This window comes from Lissotriton helveticus, chromosome 4_1, assembly GCF_964261635.1.
Source record: "Lissotriton helveticus chromosome 4_1, aLisHel1.1, whole genome shotgun sequence".
Classification (NCBI taxonomy): Eukaryota; Metazoa; Chordata; class Amphibia; order Caudata; family Salamandridae; genus Lissotriton; species Lissotriton helveticus.
Window position 1 is genome coordinate 75,871,398 of NC_136063.1, and position 8,323 is coordinate 75,879,720.

At 41.7% G+C, this 8,323-nt stretch overlaps 1 pseudogene; it reads right to left on the reverse strand.

Annotated features, from left to right (window-relative positions):
• Positions 1–423: 423 nt before the first annotated feature.
• LOC144828347 (uncharacterized) lies at positions 424–2,691 on the reverse strand (annotated as a pseudogene).
• Positions 2,692–8,323: the final 5,632 nt, after the last annotated feature.

The window sequence follows — 8,323 nt, forward strand, 5'->3', positions numbered from 1 at the left end:
GCCTCTGATGCTGGAACAGACCTTGCTTTGAGTGAAGCTTTTCCCACGTTCACTAACTTTATATAGTTTCTCCACTGTATGGATAATTGATATCTTAGCAGTGTGCTGTTCAGATGGAAGCATTTTCCACATTCTTTTCAAAGACAGGGTTTTTAGTGTGTATTCTTTGATGCCTTAACATATGCTTAAGAGTGAAACTTTTCTCACACTTTGTACAATTATAAGGTTTCTCACCAGTTTGATGCTGCACCAGGTTGTTCTTCACACTAAATCTTTCCACACAACAGTGTGCTCTTTACATTGAAGCCTTTTCCATATTCTGTACACAGGAATGGTTTCTCACCAGTATGTATTCTCTGATGTACGAAGAGTGCACTTTTCTGGGTGAAGTTTTTCCCACATCCTGCACACTGAAATGGTTTCTCAACAGAAATTCTCTGATGTTGCACCAAGTGGCAGATTAAATTGTTTCAAACATTCTGTACACTGATAGGGGTTCTCACCAGTATGTCTTCTCTGATGATGTACCAGGATGTGTTTCACACTGATTCTTTTGCCACATTCTGTTCATTGATAGGGTTTCTCAACCGGCATGTCTTCTCTGATGATGTACTGTGTTTCACACTGATTCTTTTGCCACATTCTGTACACTGATAGGGTTTCTCACCAGTATGGATTCTTTGATGTTGATCCTGATGGCCCTTAACATTGAATCTTTTCCCACATTCTGTACACTGAAATGGTTTCTCACCAGTATGGATTCTCTGATGTACGAGCAGAACGATTGCTTGAGTGAAGATTTTCCCACATTCTGTACACTGAAATGGTTTCTCACCAGTGTGGATTCTCTGATGGCTCACCATATTGCGCTGCACACTGAAGCTTTTCCCACATTCTGTACACTGAGTTTCTTGCCTGTATGGATTCTCTGATGTACGAGCAGTGTGATTGATTGAGTGAAGCTTTTCCCACATTCTGTACACTGAAATGGTTTCTCACCAGTGTGGATTCTCTGATGGCTCACCATATTGCGCTGCACACTGAAGCTTTTCCTACATTCTGTACACTGAAATTGTTTCTCACCAGTATGGATTCTCTGATGTACGAGCAGTGTGCTTGCATGAGTGAAGCTTTTCCCACATTCTGTACACTGAAATGGTTTCTCACCAGTATGGATTCTCTGATGTACGAGCAGTGTGCTTGCCCGAGTAAAGCTTTTCTCACATTCTGTACACTGAAATGGTTTCTCACCAGTATAGATTCTCTGATGTACGAGCAGTGTGCTTGCCCGAGTGAAGCTTTTCCCACATTCTGTACACTGAAATGGTTTCTCACCAGTATGGATTCTCTGATGTACGTGCAGTGTGCTTGCCCGAGTGAAGCTTTTCCCACATTCTGTACACTGAAATGGTTTCTCATCAGTATGGATTCTCTGGTGTGACAACAGTGTACTCTTTACACTGAAGCCTTTTCCACATTCTGTACACAGGAATGGTTTCTCACCAGTATGGATTCTCTGATGTACGAGCAGTGTGCTTGCTCGAGTGAAGCTTTTCCCACATTCTGTACATTGAAATGGTTTCTCACCAGTATGGATTCTCTGATGTAAGAGCAGTGTGCTTGCTTGAGTGAAGCTTTTCCCACATTCTGTACACTGAAATGGTTTCTCACCAGTATGGATTCTCTGGTGTACAAGTAGTGTGGTTGTCAGAGTGAAGCTCTTACCACATTCTGTACACTGAAAGGGTTTTTCACCAGTATGGATTTTCTGATGCATCACCAGCCTACACTGTTCACTGAAGCTTTTTCCACATTCAGTGCAATTGTAGGAGTTCTCACCAGTATGGATCTCTGATGTGCTGGTCCAAGTGAAGTTTTTCCTATATTCTGTGCGCAAACAGGGTTTCTCATCAGTGAGCAATATCTGGTGACTTAACATATTTAACTTGCGATTGAAGCCTGTCCTCATTCAGTACAGATAGGGTCTCTTGCCAGTATGGATTATCTGATGCTCTCTTTGGCTTAGTGGAACTTTTCTCACATTTCATACACGAGTATGAAATATCCTCAGAACAAACATTTTGATGCCTGTGCAGAAAAGAGCCTGTAGTGCACCTTTTCTCACATTACGTACACTGCTATGTTTCCCATATACGCATTATATTGTAATTCACCTGATTTCTTTGGAGAGTCACGCTTTGCTAATACTCCTTACAATGGTATAGTTTCTCGAGTGTATGGATATTCTGATGCTTGCTCTAATTGGACATTAGAATTAAAATGAAGTGACACTCTGAGCAACTCTACGCTTCAGTCTCATATTGATCATCTGATGCATGTACAGATATAAACTCTGAGTGAGGCTTTTCTCCGACTCTGTGCATAAATATGGTTTATCGCCATAGATGCAAAATCTAAACAAAACACTTCACACTGCGTAGACTGATAAATATTATTCATGGGATGGAACTTTAAACTATCCGCAAAGAACAGCTCTGTATGAAGGTCTTGCTTAAGCTACTTCACTGTTCTTCCCCTGAAGAACGTATTGTAGAGTGTGCATACAGATCAAGCTGCCTAGTGGATGTTTTCCCGGACTCTTCACACTGATACAGTTTTTTCTTCTGGTAATGCTGCTCAGACGTTTTTTGGTGCAGGGGAACTGCAGATCTGTTCATCAGCTCCTTTGATTCTGTGAATAAGAAACATACATCTGTGAGGTTGTTACAGCCAGGTGGTTAAAATATAGAAATGTGGAATGAGCCAGAAGCTATAGTAAAGAGAGGATACTGAGGGAGAAAATCTGCACAACATATACTGAGGTCAGAAGTCAAATTAAGAGTCTAAATGTAAAATATAGTGTCCTAGCTGCAACTTGCAAATTATCCGGTAGGGTGGGCGCTGCCGCCAATCATAAATCCTGATCACAACAGCCCCGTTTTGAGATATAGCCTCTTGAAGTCTGGTGCCCTGGAACATGACACCTAATTTGTTTTCAGATCAACTCCAGCAACAGTAATCTCCCTTAACTTGACAACTGACTGTAAGGACCAGTTGACCCTGTGAAGGTCCCTCCATTCACTCAGACCCCAAGCAGCAGATAACTGGAAGCACAGTTTGAAGGATGCCAGACTCTGGTCTACTTTATGAATTAACATTCCATAAAGCAATGAGTATTTCATTAATTCTCTTAGCACATTAGCAGTGCTTCATATCCATCAAAGAAGCCATCTCATATTATTCCCAAACTACAATATACTAAGGCAAGTCAGTCCTCTCCTACGCCACCAAAGCTACTATGTGTGAATATTGAATTAAAAAAAAAACTATTCTAAAACCCAAACAGATGGTTCTCCCCCTGTAAACCTGGATGATTATGAAAGACAAGCCTCAAGTACGAACATGCTATTAAAATCTGAGCCAATGGCAGAGGTCTTGCCTATGGTCTTTCACCTTCAGTCTCCCATAAGTCCTCAAACAAGAGCTGCTTGCTTTCTACATAGCTGCTAGCATGGGGAAACATGTTTGGGATAAACACACACTTCAAAGGGCAGACAATCGGAATAATTTGCACCCTATTCTCTACCACTTTAAATACTGGAGAAGCTAACCCAACTTCACTGATAGAAATACTCCACTGGACCACTGTCAAATGGGATTCTTCTTGGATTAACTTGGTAAACCTTCAGACGTGTCACATGAGGCTTCTAAATATAAGAAAATGAACTATGCTTAATGTTCCCAAAACAAAGAGGATAGCACAAGAGGTCAGACCCACGGCAGGAGGAAATTCCAATTTTAGTTGAATTACACTGTTTTAACGCCCTTTATGAATATCATTACTCAAGTCACTGCTGCTACCTTTCTGCAGAGTGAGTAGCCTAGTTGCTCTGGGGAGCACCAGGGGAGGACATTTCCATGAGTAGCAACAGATTTAAACTTTTTTTTACTTTGAAGGGAACTGCAATTAAAATGAGGGTAGGAATTTGATCCTCCAGCCTGTGCTCCATCAGGTCAGCCACATTTAGCACATAATTAGTCCAGATCTGGCCACTCACTCAGTCCTTCACACTGAGCATTCACCTTCCAAACATAACACTCACTCCTATTCACCACCACTCACAATCAACCACTACCTTTCATGTACCAGCCCTCATTATTACTAACATCTGCTCGTCCCTCTCTATTTGCCCATCAGGATCAGACTTTGGTGATAAATGCTCCTTGGATATCAGAAGATACTGGCATCCGTCCCTCACAGGAGATCTGACGTTCAATGGTAATTCTGGAGAGAAGCAGGGCATGGCAGGGACGCAAGTTATAGTTAGCTCAGTAAAGTATTACTGGGGGATTTCAGCATTTTATTTTAGCCAATCTCACCTAGTCCTCCGTCTGGTTTGCTGACATTTTGGGGAGTACAACTGTGGACACGACAACAACAATTCACATTTAGTTCTCTGCATGCCATGCCCACAAAGAACTACACTATGTTCTTTGTCAGCAGTACTACCAAACTCTGCTTTCAGGGAAATATCCTGCCGCAATACTATTGTACCTAGGTCTTATTAATCCTCTGTGATCAGATTACCTGATCCCTGATGGGGACAACAGATCTCTCCTCCTTCATACTGGAGTCTAGCTTTGTCTGTCTTTAGGCATGGCTTATAAAACAGGAAACTTGCTCACCAGCTCCAATAGTGCCAAATATCACAGACGCACTAATGAAGCACTAAGTTGTTCACAAACAAGCTAAAGAAGCTAGCCAATCTGGAATCATCATCCACCGCACACTAACCAAATTCATTAACAACTCTGAGCTTTGCATCTTCATAGTGGGAGGCATCCTTGAAAATGAGATAGCTTAAGCCCGTTAGTCCTGACCCAAACCTAATACTCTTCAAAAGCAGATTTTAATGAGCTTGACTTCTAAACAAAGACACAGCACACTTCTGCCATATCACACTCTCCTTAATCATCTGAGTTGAGAGTGACAGCCACCCCAGATCCCTCCTTCCAGATAACACAAACATGCTAAAATGGCAGACAGGGTTGACAGAGAGCATGAACACTCTAAAGCTAAACCTGGCCTGCTGATTTGCTAAACCTACAGACAGCTTGTTCCTGGGAGAGAGTGAGCAACACGGACCTTCTGTGGCTTGATTACTTCATTCAGAAAACGGGCCAACTTTAACTGCCGGCCTGAACTGAGGCCAGTGACCGGCCGCTTCCCTCCCTGTGGTCTGCATAGCCAGACCTACACGCGCAAAATAATGTGAGCCGCCCTGATACCTGCAAGCTTCTGAAGCCTGACACCACGCCTTAAGTCCTGCTCTGCGCCTATTGCAGGTGTGAACACGACATACCTACGCCACGGCAACCTTTGTGCCCGCGTGCAGAATCTGTTTCCCAGTCCCTGTCCTGAAGAGAACCTTGAATACTTAGGTTCGAAACGCGTCGACAATACCACCCTGTGGCTACAACAAAGGGTGCCGCTAGGATGTAAATCATACCACCACTCTGTATCCTAGCCTTGCAACCCTATTTAACATTACACCACAGGCTTTCGTTGACAGGCAGGCTTGTTTTTGATCTCAACCCCGCCTGTCACTTGGTTTTTTCAATCTCTAGGACTGGTTCCCGTTTGTTCGCTTATGGATTAATCTCTGCACTGTATATAATTGCAATTTATTTGAATTATTATACATTTGTGATTGACTTTTGGTGTGTCTAACCAATCTTTTGTTTGATTCTTTGTTGTAAATTTGTAAATGTGTGCATTTGTAGATACTGTATATATGAACCTTTTGAATTGACAGTGGTTTTGTTTGTGCTTGTGTTTCAAAAAATTGCTGATAAATGTAAAAAAGAAAAATAAACTTGTTTGGAAAATTAAATCCAGTGGTCACACGGTACAGATTGACTGTGTGTCTGGGGAATTGTTTCACGAATAATCCTGTCCAGCCACCCTGTTCTGTTTTTCCTATTGTTGAGATCCGGGTTGGTCAGATGTAGGATCCAATACCTTTACTGTTTCACAGATTTGCTAAAATAGCACTATCCACGCTGGATCTACCATCCCTCAGCCGCTCCAAATTCACTGAGAAACTTTGTGAGAAACTCCAAAAGTACTCCAGCTAACCAATGGTCCCAGTAACACCTAAGAGTCAAGTTGAGAAAGAAGACAGGTGCTTACTAGTTTTGCAGACTCATCCTATCTTCAAAATAAATGTAACAACTTTAAATGAAGCTGAGCATTATTTATAGTAATGGTGAACATCAACACCCAAGAAGAAAACAGGACAAAGAAGGAACGAATCAGGCTTTCAGCATCCAACCTACTAAAAGACGCAAGATACAAGTAACTCTGTCAAAACGAGAAACCAATGAGCTAAATATCATTTAATTGTCCCTTGGAAAACAAGTGGTGAACCAAAGTTACCTGAGATGAATGAATTATTTAATATTAATGACAGACAATTTAAAAAATATATATTTTAGGGTGCCCACAAAGCAACTCCTGGTAGAGAGAATATAGAATTAGCTACCAAACAAAGCAAAAGACTACCAAAGGCTCTGAAGCACTACTAAAGAAAAGCAAAAAACCTAGACAATTAGCACATTAGGGATACTCACCATTCTACCAATAAAAAATTGTGAAACTGATTTTAACAAGAAATTACATGTGTTGCTGGTATCACCCTCCACCGTATCACACTGTGATAAAATATTGGTGGTGGATGCAGAAGGGAAATTTCTTGTCACCTACCCCAAGTTTAAGAAGGAAAAAAAGCAAAATAATATCCTTTAAAAGATAGACAAGGGACTCTTAAATCTAAAGATAACAATACGATTACAATCTTCAAAGATTTTTAAGAAAACTTGTAAACCAGTAAAAAATTGACCACAATAGAATATTTCAAGGGGTTTCTTACACCTATCAGGAAGCAACAATAAGAAGCCACAGACAATAGGCTTTCACCCCTCTTGTTTTCTTAATCAGTTTTGGTTGGCTTTTAGAACTCTGTCCACTGTCCCACTGCTAACCAATGCAAAAGTGTTTTTACTTTCCCGTTAAACCTGATAAAATTAGCTTGCACCCAACAGGCACATTTAATGTGTTTAAAAGTCTCTAGTAATATGGTATTATACATACCCAGGGTCTGTAAATTAAATTCAACAAATGGGCATGCAGCATCCATAATGTCACCCATTAAAGTAGCTTTTTCAAACATGTTTCACGCCTGCCCTGCATCCAAGAAGTGCAGTTTAAAACTGCTATTTTGATCTGGCAGAATAAACTCTGTCAGGCCCATACATTCCTTGCTAAAACATATGTCAGGGGGCACTGTATGTAAAAGGTAGGACAAGTGTTTTTAAAAGTTAAGTGTACTGATAGTGAAACCCTCATAAATTTGTTTTCACTACTTTAAGGCCAATCTTTTCCCATCGGATAACATTGAGTTACATAATTACATTTTATAAGTAATATGTTTTGATTAAGACAGGTAGGAATGTCGTGTTTACCCTCTAATTATAATTTAAAATACTCTTTAATGGCAAAGTCAGATTTTAAGTCACAATTTTGAAGATGCCGTTTAGAAAGTTTGCATTTTCTTGTCTTAACCATTTTCTGCCTGCTGTCAGAGTCCTGTGTCACATGACCCTGCTACTGGGCTTTGTGTATTCCTCCTAGACAGTGAAATAGTAGGGCTTAGTTGTGAGCAAGATGGGTCATCATGACAGGATGGGTGGATGTGGAGCAGTTCCTTGTCCCACTCTGCCCTGCTGCTTGAGGACTGTGTTCTGTCTGACAAGAACCACTGGACCTGCTCCCTTCAACCCAGGCTACCAGAGTTATGTTAAAATATTTACAAAGCACATGGCTGCCCCAGCAACGGGGCGTCCCAGCACTAAAGGCTGCATGGTAGAGCAGGGTAGGTGGGGCAGCTAATTATCAGAATAGCCCGGGCTTCACGGCCCTTCTAAAGGCCCAATGGTCAGAAATGCAGCAGGTGGAAAGAGGCAGGGAGTTCCAGAGGGTGGGAGCGATTGCCTTTAAAGAGCGCCCGCCAGCTCTGCCCCAGCGTACCTGGGGCACACGGGCAAGATGGCGATCGGCTGAGCGCAAGGCACGGGCAGGCACATAATGAAAACACAGATCACCCAGATTTACAGGGCAGAAGCCTGTGAAGATTTTGTGAGTGATACAGAGAACATTAAAGTGAATTATTTGCTCTATTGGTAGCCAGTGTAGCCGGCAGAAGATACCAGAAACAGGGCAGAATTTAGGAAGCGCAAACAGTATATGGGCCGTTACATTCTG